General features: G+C 32.9%; 1 protein-coding gene across 1 annotated transcript in view; it reads right to left on the bottom strand.

The window, feature by feature from the left end:
- Positions 1 to 15,066, bottom strand: part of GALNT13 (polypeptide N-acetylgalactosaminyltransferase 13) — a 431,664-nt gene that overhangs the window by 400,326 nt on the left and 16,272 nt on the right. The window contains exon 2 of the mRNA XM_006921079.1: positions 314 to 384. The gene's annotated coding sequence lies outside the window, so the exon portion shown is untranslated. The remainder of the gene's footprint in view (positions 1 to 313; positions 385 to 15,066) is intronic.

Here is a 15,066-nt window from a genome sequence, read left to right as displayed (position 1 = left end):
AATATTAATTTTTTCTTCATTCTTCTCAACTTATGAATCAGAGGAAAATAATCTTACTTAAATATCAAGTGAGAAATATTATGTGCAAGTTATGTACATAAAACAAGAAATCAGTCATTAGAAATCTTGAAACTATACAACTTAATTCAGACTAGCAAATAGCTCATCAAATTTTTATATTTTATATACATTTTTCCTCAACATTCACAAATATCAAGAACTGTAAATAGAAATGTGTTCTTTTATGACTGTCTGCCAAATTCATTCAGCATGACTGCAATTGAGTGGAAAAATAAAAATATATATTACTTACTATATGTAGTGCTTGGCAATTTCAAAATGATTTGCAAACATTCATCTTCAAAATACTCCTACAAAATGCATCTGTGAAAAGCAAAAAAAAAAAAAAAAAAATCAAAAGAATAAGCAATTTGCCAAGGTCACAGAAAAACTAATCTAGACCAACACACATTTAAACACTACATACTTTAACATACTGAAATAAAGTTTTGCGAAATATAAGTTATACACCTTGCAAAATATAATCACTGATGAAGAGAAATATTCTCAACTATATGAAAATATTCTAAACATGAGTCAAGGAGGACATCCTTCAGTAAGAGGTAAGAAGAGTCTGCACATTGGCTTAGAATTATATACAGGAAACACAGTGCCCCCAGAACATGACAGAATGACACGAAGACAATTTAATAATATGAGATGTTTGTAAATAAATTTAGTTGGAGATTTGAGGTGGTTATTAAAATAATTCAAGTTTTTAAAACATAGTTTTGTCTGATATTTGAAGATCTCTGACTCAGAAGATAATTTGGCGTGATTTATCCAGAGAATTGCATTAATTCACTTTGTAATTGCATGTCGATTTCAATTGAAGATCACCCACTGAGAAAAATGTAGGTATGGCACTTTCACACCTCACAAAAATACACAAATATCCACTTTCTTTTTTTTCAAAAAGTCAATGTGATTATAAGGAGAAAGTTATTTAATGAGATTTTATTAGTTATTTGTTTTCAAAGAGGGGTGTTGGGAAGAGCATCTTAATTTTAAAGCTCAAAAGAGCTCAATTTAAATGGATTTTATGCTATAGGGTATATTTTTTGTAAAAGAACTGTCAAAGAAACAAAACATAACCTAATGATAATTAAAATAATTTAAAGCACAATGGGTTGTTTCAGATGGATGAAACACACTATAGACAATACAAATAAAATTCCCATAAGTAGCAAGCATCTTTAGTGTAACATTAGTTCTCAGCAAACAACAGAATTTCTGCCCAGAGAAATTTTTCTTTACAGTACTAAGCAGAGATACCAGTTTACTAATATAGGAGGTGTGCTTTTGTGTTCACCAAAACAAACTGTAACAAAGTCAGCATTTCAACAAGAACAAGCATTGAGTTGAATGTCTAATTTATCTTCCTCTAGCATGTGAAAGACAAGAGGATAGCATTGGCCTCTACCTGGTACAGGAATGAATGATTTTACTAATGGTCAACACAGAGCCTCTCAAATAACAGGAAATTAGATATACTTGGCAAGTTTATAATTAAATGTCATAAGTGAATCATAAAATTCTTAAGGAACTATGTATTTTATAAATTTCATTTTTCTAAGTTTAAAATTTATAGCTTAATCAAAGATGCAAATTCATTCATATATAATTTCAATAGAATTATAATGTAACAATGAGTAGATCTGTATGTTTCTTTGTACTTTAGCATAGTCAAGAGAACTAAAATTAATACTATTATTAACTAACTTTATGTGAATTGCCCAATTTGACACAACTGAGAAGTGATCCTGGGCTCCAAACCAGCTTTTCTGATGCAGATGACTTCTCACTACAACACCTGTTATTCCCTCATTGTATCCATTGTATTTGGGATGTAATAACCAAATCTGGCTTACTGACATTGTTTATTCTAAACCACAAAATTAAAAATATTTTTAAATATTAAAAAATGGGTGATATCTCATACAAATCCTCACTTTTGGCTCTTTCGAAAAGGCAAAGATTTTGTAAGGCTGAACTCACAGCCTCCAGAGGATACAGACATGGTTGCCCCTTTTTGGAAGGAACGCACTTTCTGCACTCACCTGTTTCCTACTTTTGCAAGCTGTCTTCTACTCTGCCATTTTCAAACACTGGCGTGTTTTCTTTCTTATCCTTACCTACCAACTACAACCAGATCTCTTTGCTGTGAACCTGGAGGAATGACTTTCCTCGATCATGCTCAAAAAGCTTATTTCAATTAGTCGAAGCAACTGCTTATAACTATATTTCACTGGATTCTCATAATCAGGTGTTACTGATTAGTTACTTTATTTTAATCTATATCATGTTTTAAAATTTCATGGACCTGAATTTCCATTTAAGATATATTTGATAATTTTAAAGCTAAGGAAGATATTTACAAACACAATTAATTGGTACAAATCAAGAAAATTAGTTACTCAAATAGTAATTTTATATTTACCACAGATACATCTTTCAGAGACTTCCTGAACTGATGTGTGTCATTTGAAAATATGATAGAGAAAAAAAAAAAACCCCTGCAATTAAACTAAATAAACTGGATTAAGAGAACAGTGACCACTAAAGGTAAAGCTATGCAATCCACACATTCTAGTTACATCATGGCATTTTGCAAATAAGTTGAAATATTAATATGTTCTGTAGAATGTTTAAAAAATGTAGACCTGGGAGACTGAACAAAATGGCGTAGATGATAGTGATTTTGTTCATGTACTCTTGCGACCACATCGAAGTTGTGATGGAAACATGGAGGAAACAGCAAACAGAGTTGCCTGGGGTCTAGATAAACAGAAGCTCTATAGCTGCAGAAAGAAATAAGAAAACACCCTGCAACAGGACTTAAGAGGAGACAAAGACACGAGGCTACCCCAGTGCCAAGTGGCTTAGTGGGGCAGAGGCTATGGCAGCTGCAGACACCTCTTAAAGGGGCCATGTCTGTGACCGGACATTCAGGTAATGGACTAGCTTGCTCTGAGCATTAGCACCTGGTTGGCTGCTGGAGGGGGTGGGTTGTTGGAGCAAGTGCTGGAGATGAGGCTTGATACCATGAAGAAGAGCTGGTGGTATCTACTGCTCCTCTGTTGAACTCTTCCCGCTCCCTGTGTGCGGACACAGGGCTGCCATAACTGAGACATCACCAAACTGGAAATAGAGGTTGCTCTGCCCAAGGATTCCCTGAAACTCACCTCCCCCAACTCTCGATCCTACCCAAGCCACATCTAGTTGTGTCCTCCACGAGTCTCGTGCTACTTGCTGAGCAAGCTCTAAGACCCACACTGGTGGCAGTTGACCTTGGTTTCCGGCATGGCTTCTTGAGGCAACTATAAGTACAGTATTTGTGGATGGCTGCTGAATCTAAACAGGTGGCCCTGGAGGGACACAGGCTGGGGATGAAATTGAGCTGCTGCTGAACCCCTCTCAGGATTGTGCCACTGGACACCTACTACACAAAGCCTCACTAATAAGACCAGGAGACTTAGGAGCTTTGCTTACTACACAGAAACAGACACAGAAAGGCAGCCAGAATGGGAATACAAAGAAACAGATACCATATGAGAGAAGAGAACAGAGATCCAGATATAATGGAGTCAAGCAATCTAACAGATGCAGAGTTCAAAACACTGGTTATAAAGATGCTCAATGGATTTAGGGGAAGTATAGATGAATTCAGGGAGAACTTTAACGAAGAGATAAAAAACATAAAAATGGAAATGGAAATTCTAAAAGAGAACCAGTCAGAAATGAAGAATACATTATCTGAGACGAAGAATATATTAGAGGGAATTAACAGAGTGGATGAAGAAGATCGAATCACCAATCTAGGGGATTGGGAAGCCAAAGACACCCGATCGGAAAGGCAAGAAAAAAGAAGCCAAGAATATAATAATATTTTAAGGAGCCTTTGGGACAAAATTAAGTGTTAAAACATCCATATAACATCCATGTAGGGGTACCTGAAGGAGCAGAGGGAGAACAAGAAGTTGAAAAGCTATTTGAAGAAATAATGATGGAAAACTTCCCTAACCTGGTGAAAGACATAGACATACAACTCCAGAAACTCAGATAGTCCCAAGAAAGAGGAACCCAAAGACACACACACCAAGGCACATCATAATTAAAATGCCAAAGGTTAAATACAAAGAGAGAATCTTAAAAGCAGGAAAAAAAAAAAAAAAAAAGGCAGTTCATTATCTACAAAAATATTCAATGTGATGAAAACCCAGGATCTACAACCAAGAATACTTTATCCAGCACAGCTATCGTTTAGAGTCGAAGGACAAATAAAGAGCTTCCCAGACAAAAATAAGCTAAAGGAATTTATCAACACCAAGCCAGTATTACAGGAAATGTTGGAGGGACTTCTTTAAGAAGAAAAATCATGTATCAAAAACACAAATAACGAATGGTAATAACTACATTCCTATCAAAAAGTACCTCAAATGGAAAAGAATTAAGTGCTCCAACCAAAGGATAGAGTGGCTGACTGGATAAGAAAATAAGACCCTTACATATGTTGCCTAAAGAGACTCACTTCAGATTAAAAGACACACACACACACACACACACACACACACACACACACACACTAAAAGAAAGAGGATGGAGAAAGATATTGCCTTGATGGTCCTAGAGGGTATAGTGCTGAATGAAGTAAGTCAGATAGAGAAAGATAAATTCCATATGATTTCATGTGGAATCTAAAAGACTAAATAAACAACAATAACAACAAAAATGGAAACAAACTCATAGATACAGAGAAGATGATGAAAAAAGGCAAAGGAATTAAGAAGTACAAGTGGATAGTTACAAAATAGTCATGGAGATATAAAGTGTAGCATAAGGAAAATAGTTAATAATGTTAAATATGTAAGGGGGAAGAGGGGTACTAGTATTGGTGGGGTGATCACTTGAGCTCTTATCTCCAGGCTGTACAACTGAAACTATAATATATTATTGTATGCCAACTATAATTGAAAAAACTCATTGAAATGTACAATGTAAATATGAGCAAGTAATTGTCTTATTTTTCAATAAAGCTGGGGGAAAATTATAATAAAAAAATATGGACCTGGAATTCTGGGTAATTGTAGTCATTACAGCCACCTAAATCTGAAACACTTCACACATTGAGCAAAATATATACAGCCAACAAATACAAAAACAAAACAAACAAAAAACCCAAATCTTCAGCATAACTGGAAGTTGGAGAATAATAAAAATGTTGTTAACTGTAAACAGAAAATTAAACATCAATTTCTAACAGAGCTATCTTTCAAGCTCCCACTAAATGTATTACAGAGATCTAAGGAGTCCAGAAAAACTGTAATGAAGAGAAAAGAGGAAAATAAAGGTCCTATGACACAAAACTTACTCTCAGAAAGTTCACTGAACCTATGAAAATATTGAAAAAGCTATCTTGACATATTAGAACACAGACACAGAAAAGAAACAACACTATGGAATTCAAGGTGACATTGTTTTCTGGGGGAGAAGTAAAGCATTTAAAAATGACGAGGTTGTGTTAAAAGGACATAGGCCTCAGCTATAAGAAGCTCTCACTTGTCAAATCTGGGACAACTGGAAAATCAAAATAAATAATTATAAAAAATTAAACTTTATTGCAGAAAATAAAATGTAAAGAAATGAAGTATATAAGAAAGAAGGAAAAACTTCCTTTGCATAAAATGCCAACTAAAATATAGATGTATCAATAAAGTTAGAAAATCACCATTAGGCAAACATTATAGTTAACTGATTTAATCAAGAAAACACCTGTGGATTAGCACTTGTGGATGAAAGTGTGATCACAAACAAGATATCTCCATAGTCTTAAAGTATCTTCTCACAAATCATCTACTAATTACAATAGGAAAAATAGAAACTTTCAATAAAGAACTTGGCAGAGAGCACCTTAACTAAATGATCAAAGATAATCAATAATAGAACAAATACACATAATGTGCCTCCAAGTATAATGCACTTAGAAGGACACAATATCACTTTTATGGTGTATCTGCCAAGAATGCATAACCTGAATCAATCATTAGGAAATATGAGGCAAACTCAAATTGAGAAAAGTCTTAGAATTATCTGGGCGGAACTCAAATTTAGGAAATTTGGAAAATATCTGGCCTGACCTCTTCATATTCAAAGTCATTAAAGACTTAGGAAATGTTCCAGATTACAGGAAGTTTCAAAGATATGACAGCCAAACCTGTGTGTGATTCTTAATGCACTGTGAGTTACACAATAGTATTTTATTAATAATGAACTTCTTAATTTCCATAATTGTACTGTAGTTATATAGGATACTATCCCTATTCTTAGGAAATACATACAAAACGTACTTCAAATAAAGAAAATGATGTCTGCAACTTATTCTAAAATGATTTAGGGGGAAATTGTATGTATGTACCTATATACATATGTATTAGTATGTATATAATTATATTATTATACATATACATACATACATATATACATACATACCTATATGGAGAGAATGAAAGAGAAAGAATAAAAATAATCAGGCAAAAGGGGAAAATGTAAACAACTAATAAATCTGGACAGAGTATATTCAAGATTCTTAAGTACAATAATTGTAACTTTTCTGTATGTTTGAAATTATATGAAAATTTAAAATTAGAGAATAAAGATAGAAACAAATTTTTACTTTCATTAAGATATGTTGAGAACACAGAAAAATAGATCAATGAAGTATATTTAAACCAAGAAAAAAATTAAAAAAATAAATCAGAATCATTGTTCAACGTTTTTGAACAACTAAGGTAACAAGAAATCCAGAATGATATATATGTATATAAATACATATTTATATACATTTATTTATATATATTTGTATATCTCCTGTATTTTATATATTATATTTTTATAGATAATGTATATACTTATAAAGTATGCATATATTTAAATTAAAGATATTACATATTTGTTTATAATTTATATATGCATGTGAAATCTATAAAATACAAAAGAATGAAAATTAATGTGAAATCAAGTTTTGGGTTTTTAAATAAACCACAAACAATATTATATTTAGCAAATTTAGCAATGTAGATTTAAATAATAAAATGATATTCACAAAAAATTAGTCAACAATTAAAGAAAAATAAACAAAGAAAAAATTATCATTAAAGTTTATCAATGTAAGTGGTTTTTCCTTATATAACTGTCTTTCTAAATGAAAATTACCATTTCACTGGTAATTCCTTTTTAAAAAATTCAAAAAAAAAATAAAATCACTCAATTCCTAAAGCAATATATTTCATGTATAACTATTCTGTGTTTATTTCCAAACTATTAAAGAGTTATACCATATAAACTATTCTATAATTAGATCCTCTTTTTATTTGTGAATTTATTTTTGTGGCAATATTTTGTTTCTCATAAAAAAGTTAAATCATTTCGGTGATTGATATCCCATAAAACATGCTATCATTTTATTTTGTATTTTTTCATATATAACTTGTTATCAAATATCTGTGAGCAAAAAGACTAAAAACACTAAAGAGATCCTTTTATAAGTATCTTCTGCCATAGCATGATTGTTTCTTTAGGATAAAATACCCAGAAGGGAAATTGCTGGATTAAATAGCATGAGGCTACTAAGCCTTTTAAAACTATATTTTATTAAAACATATGCACACAAATTCATATGTTAACAACACCACAATCAGGTTATATTGTGCAACCACTGTAGTCAGTCATAGTTTTGTGCCTGTGTCTGAATTTGGTACTGGCTCTTCATATTGAATTGATTTTATACATTCTTGGTATTAAACATACTGAGTTTAATTACCTTTTAAAATGTCTTCAAGGAGGTTACTCAACAATTCGACATTGAAATAAAAAATTGTTTATATGGAAAGGCATGGAAACAGAGCAACTTTAGTAATTACTTATTTGAAGAGGAAGAAACATACTTCTTTATTTTCTTACAAAACAATAGCCAATTATTTTGCAGAACCTAAAGAATAATACCTACAAATAGATAATGCATTACAGTTTTATCATTGAAAACATATAAGAGGATTGATTATTACGTCACAAGTGATGTAAGTGAAAGTAGAAAACACTACAGATTCCCCTATAATCCAAGCTGCTATATCAGATCTCATTTCTTTTTTTTAAATTTATTTTGACATCACACTCTTTTTTTTTACAAAATTTATTTAAATCAATTAAGTAGTAACAGAGTGTCAGAATGACTACATATTACTTTTTTTCACTACATACACCATTTACATTTTATTACATTAGTTATTACCTTCTCCTTTTTGAGTGTTATTTTTAATCGATGGTTCTCAATGATCTTAAATTGACTTCAACTTTTCTTTCTTCTTATATTCGCATTGAATTCTTGCAAATTCCCACAGTTAGCAACTTTCCTAGTTTGTAGATTCCATATTTCATATTCTTAAATTCCGCAGGTCAATACAAATATCATCCTGTATAAGGACCCAATAAACCCTTCTGGAGTGTTACTTGGTCTGCCCTGGTGGGTTACTGATTCAATGACAAATAACAAGCTATGTGTCCCTTTACACAGACTATATTTTCTTTACTGATTGATAAAAGCATTGTGTGAGACAAAAACTAAACCTTACTGAAATGAAGATGTATGGCTTTCCCCTCATATTTAAATCCTGTCATTGTGTCAGAGAATAAAATTAGATTAACTCAGAGTTATTTTACTTCTTTCAAAGTCATGTTGGTTGTTATCTCCATTTGTTCTGCTCTTTGAGGTGTGTGACAATCACCTGCTTTTTATTTATTTCCCTATTTTCCTAAATATCAAAGTAAAATGATTAATATACAACTTCTGAAGTCATCATTAGTATGTCCCCATTTCCCCATTTTCATTTGGACTTCAAGAACCCTAAGCTAAGTTCCTTGCACACTTCCTATTGTAAATATGACTTGATAATATTACTGATAATTTCAATTGTGAAAGATATGACAAATCAGAATTGTCTGAATATTGTCTGTAATTTAATGTTATTGTCCTGATGTTCATTAGCCAACTTCTATCAGTATTTAATTCTATATGCAGTCCACTCCATGACTAAATGCCTAATTAATGCCTTGACCAAGATCTGGCACCCCTGCCCCTTGATTTCTGACAGTGTGTATACTCTGTAGACAGTATCTATCTACACTGTGGCATTCTCCAACTGAAAACTGTTTCATCCATCCCTCTTCTCCATTCATCCACTTGGGGAAATGTCGAGACCTATTTCCTAACTCAAGTGGATTCTCAGTCAATTCTTTGTGCCCCTTTTTTTCATTGAATGTTTACAGCTGGCAAAAATGACTGTTCCAAACATCCACCAGGCTTGCTATATAAAGAGTAGTGAATGCCTTCTCCTTCATCAACTACTCCTATCTACCCAAAGAGATATGGGAAAATGTTGGTTCCTTCAGCCTCTGAGATGAAGTTTTGCTTAACTCATTCCATCCCACTCTCAGCAAACACATGCTAACGCATGGCTTATTTAACATTCTTCACTTCATTTTTTCTAGTCTCTGTAGAATTTTTACCTTTTCCTGCATATATCCTAACTTTTGACCCCTTCCACTTCCATGAAGTTATTCTAAGAACTAATTAGAGATACAGGCAAAGATTCATGTTCAGAGAACGTCATCAGTGTCATTTATACTTATAATTGTAAAATCTTAAAAGCAACTAGAGTAACTAAATAAGCAGTAATTTGTGCAGTTGATATAATGCCATGCAGTCACAAAATTCATGTCTCAAATAGTATTTATTTATACACAGAAATCTTCAATCTATATTTTTAAAACAACATAAATACTTTCTAAAGTAATATGATGAATAAAGTAGCAATTAAGCACATAATTATATATATACACATATATTTATATACATATATTTATAAAATTTAGAAAGATTGGAGAACTATACAATAAAATGCTAATTATTATATTTGATTTAAAATACAAGCAATATTATTTTTATTTTTATACTTTTATTAATTTTGCAAATCTTCTGGAAAAATAAATATCACATTATAATCCAAAAGGAAAAAATGAACACTAGTTTAAAACTCAGAGGCAATAGGGGCAACAAAGTGCATAGGTAAGAACCAAAAACACACCTATAAATCCTGCAGGATTTCATGGAAACTCATATAGACAAAATTGAGGGATAAGTAGGTAATAAGAAATTGTCAAAACGTTAATAAAATGTGATTTTTCGATGTGATGTGGCTAAAACCGCCAGTTGCCTCACCAATATCTACTCACTCCTCCCTTACTTGCTATGTGCACTTTGCTGCTCTTTGGCCTTTTTCTGCCCAAAATGTGGATATAACAATCGTAACTCTAGCAGCTCTTCTAAGTGTATGAATCTTAGAATGTCTGCAAAGATCTAAGATCCCCAGTGACATTATAGGACCATCTTATCAGGCTTGCACTACCAGTATCAAGACTTCATATTTTGTGAGAAAAAAACAAAGCAGTAATTTCTTTAGACCACTCTAGGTATACACTGAACACAATTTCTAAGTGATACATATTATCTAAGAATTTGCAGGTAAAAATAAAGTAAATGTTTCTGTCATGAATTTACTGATTACTTGACCAGCATATATATTACCAAATATTAAGTTTCACCTGTCAAATCATACTTAATCTGAAGAAAAATGTGAGAGTTCAGATGAGAGAAATAGAAATGATTAACATTTAGAAAAGTAGAATACATTGAAAATTACTCAAATAGAGAAATTTATATTCCATAAAAGAAAATATTTCATATTTGAATTGTTTGAAGAATTATTTTTAAAATTAGATTCCAAGTAAAGAAATAGCTTTACCAATAGTAGCAGAGATTTTATTATACATTAAAAATGAATTTCAAGAAACTAAAGATTGCTTAGATATTAGTTATTTAATAACAAAACCTAAATTTGGAACCAGGACCTTTCAAATCACGTGATCAAATTAGACATGTGGTATGAATATGTGATGAACTTTAGGTAGAGAATGTGATGAACTTTAGGTAGAGAATGTGAGTTAGTTTTATATTATGTTTTATGGGCAATATTTGTGCTTTGTTCATATGGTATGATATGAATATGTGATGAACTTTAGGTAGAGAATGTGAGTTAATTTTATATTATGTTTTATGGGCAATATTCGTGCTTTGTTCATATGGTATGCCATTGTTTAAACTTATCGCATTTATATTTACTTCTTCAGAGAGTAAGTAAAAATTGATTGAAAATGCGTTCTTTAGTCCATTACACTATCCAAATATGTGGCATGGCAGGTTGTACATTCCAAAGATGGCCATGCCATCTCCCATCCCACAGGCCCTTCTGCATTGTGACCTTGGCATTCACCAAGAGAAAAAGCCATTTCTTTATTTCCTGGATCTGAGCAGGCCCTGGGACTCATTGGACCAAGAGAATATTCAGAAGCAGTTCCAGGAATAGCCCTTAATTGGCTTAGCATCTTCTGTTTCCTGACTCTTGAAGCCCTCAGCTGCCATGTAAAAAGTACAGGATACTCTGCTGAAGAGAGAAGATATGTTGAAGAGCACTGAGGCTTCAGACACATGAATAAAGAAACCATATTGGACATAGTTCATCCAGCCTATAGATTACTCCAGCTCCCATTACAACTTGATGGCAACTGAGTGATAGACACCAAGTTAGGATCTCTGAGCTGATTCCAGTGAACCCACAAAACTATGAGAGATTATAATTGCTGTTTTAAAAAGCCACTAAATTTCAGGATAATTTCTTTTATAGCAAGAAGACAACCAGAAAAATGTGACCGTCCTAGAATCTAAAATCTTGAAGTATGATACAACAATCTGGCATCTTTTATTCATTTATATATCTGAAACATATATATATATACACACATATATATGTATATGTATGTGTATATGGATGTGTGTGTGATGTGTGTGTGTGTGTGTGTGTATAACACATACTGGCCAGAATGTGAATTGCCTGCATTGTAATCTATTTTTCTCTGTCTTTATCTCTATCTCTGCAAGTTATCTCATTTCCAAATAAAATTATTTCCAATGGTTTCCTGACTAGTGCTGATATGTGTACTAACACTGATATTTTATGTGTGTGTGTGTGTGTGTGTGTTCATATATACATATATATACCTATGTGTATATATACACATATATAACATATATATACATTAACACACACACTGTGTGTGTGAGAGAGAGAGAGAGAGAGAGAGAGAGAGAGAGAGAGAGAGAGAGAGAGAGAGAGAATATATAGCAAAAACCTGAATGCTGTTCCTATTTGAAAAACTGTTGATGTAATAGCAATTTATATATTTTTTCCATGTTCACCAGAAGCAGAACTAAGATCAATAAGACCAATGAGAAAAATTACAAGGAATCAAATTTAAGCTTAGCACATGGTAAAACTCCCTTACTGTGAGCAATGACAAAATAGAATGGGCTGCCCTAAAGAAAGGGCTGAAGGAAGAGTTTAAGAATGTCCATTCTCCTGAAATGTTGAAATGAACTTCAAGTACTGGCTAATGGCTAAAGTAAACAGTTTTTATGGACCTTCTTGAAACCATGATTTTGATCAATTTTTTATGAGTGTCTTTGGAACAGATTACACTAATATTCTAATATCTCCACCATTTTCCAGAAAGAGATACCAAGAATGTCACAAAGATTCATTCAAAAGAGCATCATTAAATTCGTAGACATTTATTGTACTAAATCAACATTTAATACTTCATCAAAACATTTACTGAATGACTAGCTTTGTTATGGACTTTAGTAGGCCTCAGGGGAACAATGAAAAAGGCCATGCCTCCATTGTGAAAAAGCTTATAACTTAACATGGGAGAACACAACTAACCATGATAACATAGTGTAAGTTAGCAACAGCAATAGAAACAAAGTGCCATAGAAACAGAAAAAAAAAATCTGCCTTTGAAATTTGGGGAAATCTTTTAAAAAGAGGTATCATTTGAGCCAACTCCTGAAATGATGAGATAGTAATTCAAGGCTGAAAAGCAGTGCAAGCAAAGAAACAGTCGTAGACATCTATGACTTATCCAGGTGACAAAGAAGTAATTCAGTGAATCCTGAAAATATATTAGATGAGAGTAAAAGATAAGATATGAGGCTGCAAAGGTCACTTGGGATATATTTCTATGAAAAGTCTTGCATTTTAAACTGTAGAGCTTTCAAAGACTTTTTACATCTAGGAGTTACTCAGAACTATATTTGAAGAGATCCTTCTATTGGCAATGTGGAGTATATAACAAACTATACAACATGGGGCAGCTTCTTTTTAGAGGAAAATGTCAGTGTTGGGTTTAGACTAGGCACAACCATGACTAAGAGCAGGTGGGGTTACAGGATCACCCCTCAAGATCCCTTTCAATCTTAAACTCTGCGACTTATGTCCCTTACAGAGGAAAAAAGTTCCAGGCAAAGTCTTATAAATGACAGAGGTGGCAGGACTCTCAAGCCACACTAGTGAAAATCATAAAGACATTGCTATTTCAAATACCTAATGAGTTTTACAAGTATATAAAGTACACAATCTTTGACTAGCTGATAATGGAATTTGAGAGGAAAAAAAATATCACAAGTATTGCAGAGTGGAAAGACATATTCAACTATCCTTCTGAGAAAGCCAGATAAAAATTTGACTGACCTAAATCCTTTTAGGCCTGCATCATTTTCCAAAGTAGCTTTGGAAGGCCCAGGGGACCTATCTGTACATGTGCAATCTAATTAAATGCATATAGTAAGGACTTAATTGTATAGGGCATCTTGCTAGGTACAGCACAAAAAGAACTGTGCTAAACTACCTTATTGGATTTCATAATCTACAAAAGACAGATACATGTGGATATACATCTACAATTTAGAAAGATATTTGAAAGCATTCATTAAACTACAGGGACAGACAAAACTATATGTACTTATATTGAATGCTTCATGAGAATCTATAAATGGGACAACTCCCTAATTAGTTCCATTTCAAGGGGAAAAAAGCTAAAAGTCAGAGAATAAATGCCAGTGATGAGATCTCACTCCTGAGACTTGCTGGAAGAGAAGAGAAAGTCTCTGCCCTATTCAGCTTTAACAGCTCTAGAAGCCCAAGGTTAGTGAAGCAGTCCAAGGCACAACACGCCACAGGACTGCAAGTATTTGAAGGGAAGAGGAACAAACCAACCACGACACAGCATCAATCTGGGGATTTAAGCTCCTTTCTTTCCTTCCTTCCTTTTTGTTGTTGTTGGTGGTGGTGTTAAGCCACTCCAATAAGCACATTTGTCCTTACAGAGAGAAAGATCTATATTGGGTGTCAGCACAAAGGTAAAAATTCATGAAATTTCTAATAAACAGAAAGCATGAGTCTGGACTAAGAAAGTAATATGTGAAAAAGTTTGAAATTGGGGTGCAGTGTGAATTTTATTCCTGAGATTAATACACAGTGTGTGACATCAGAATTCCTAAGTCCTCTGAATGACTTGCTTGATGGCAATCAGCCAAGCATATCATCAGATCAGAATTCTAGATACTAAAGAACTTCATTGTCCTTGAAGCCCCAGCACAGTGGTTAATAAACAAATGAAGCACACATTTTCCTATAAAACAGTCATGAATAACATAGTATTTACCACTTTTGTTGAAAAACACAGAGCAGAGAGAGTAAAAATTCCTCAAGATAACAACATATAGTGATGTGCTCATGATTCCCTTTCTTGATGGAACAGTTTGGCATTGTAAAAATAGGTAGCTCTCATTTGTAGATGTTTTTCATGTCTGAATGACAAAATAATCTTCAGAAGCAGGAACGAGAAAATCTTTTTAATAGTATGAGAATTCAGTAAGGCAGAGACTTGATAGAAAGCAAGCAGAAGTGCAAGACACACACACAAAATATGATTTTGCCAAGTGGATCTCCAGGGTTTTAGAATTGCAAAAGCACTCAGTAATTGCAGGTGAACATA

This window comes from Pteropus alecto, unplaced genomic scaffold (assembly GCF_000325575.1).
Source record: "Pteropus alecto unplaced genomic scaffold, ASM32557v1 scaffold3, whole genome shotgun sequence".
NCBI lineage: Eukaryota > Metazoa > Chordata > Mammalia > Chiroptera > Pteropodidae > Pteropus > Pteropus alecto.
Note: the sequence above shows the minus strand (reverse complement) of the source record. Positions and strands in the feature narration are given on the sequence as shown.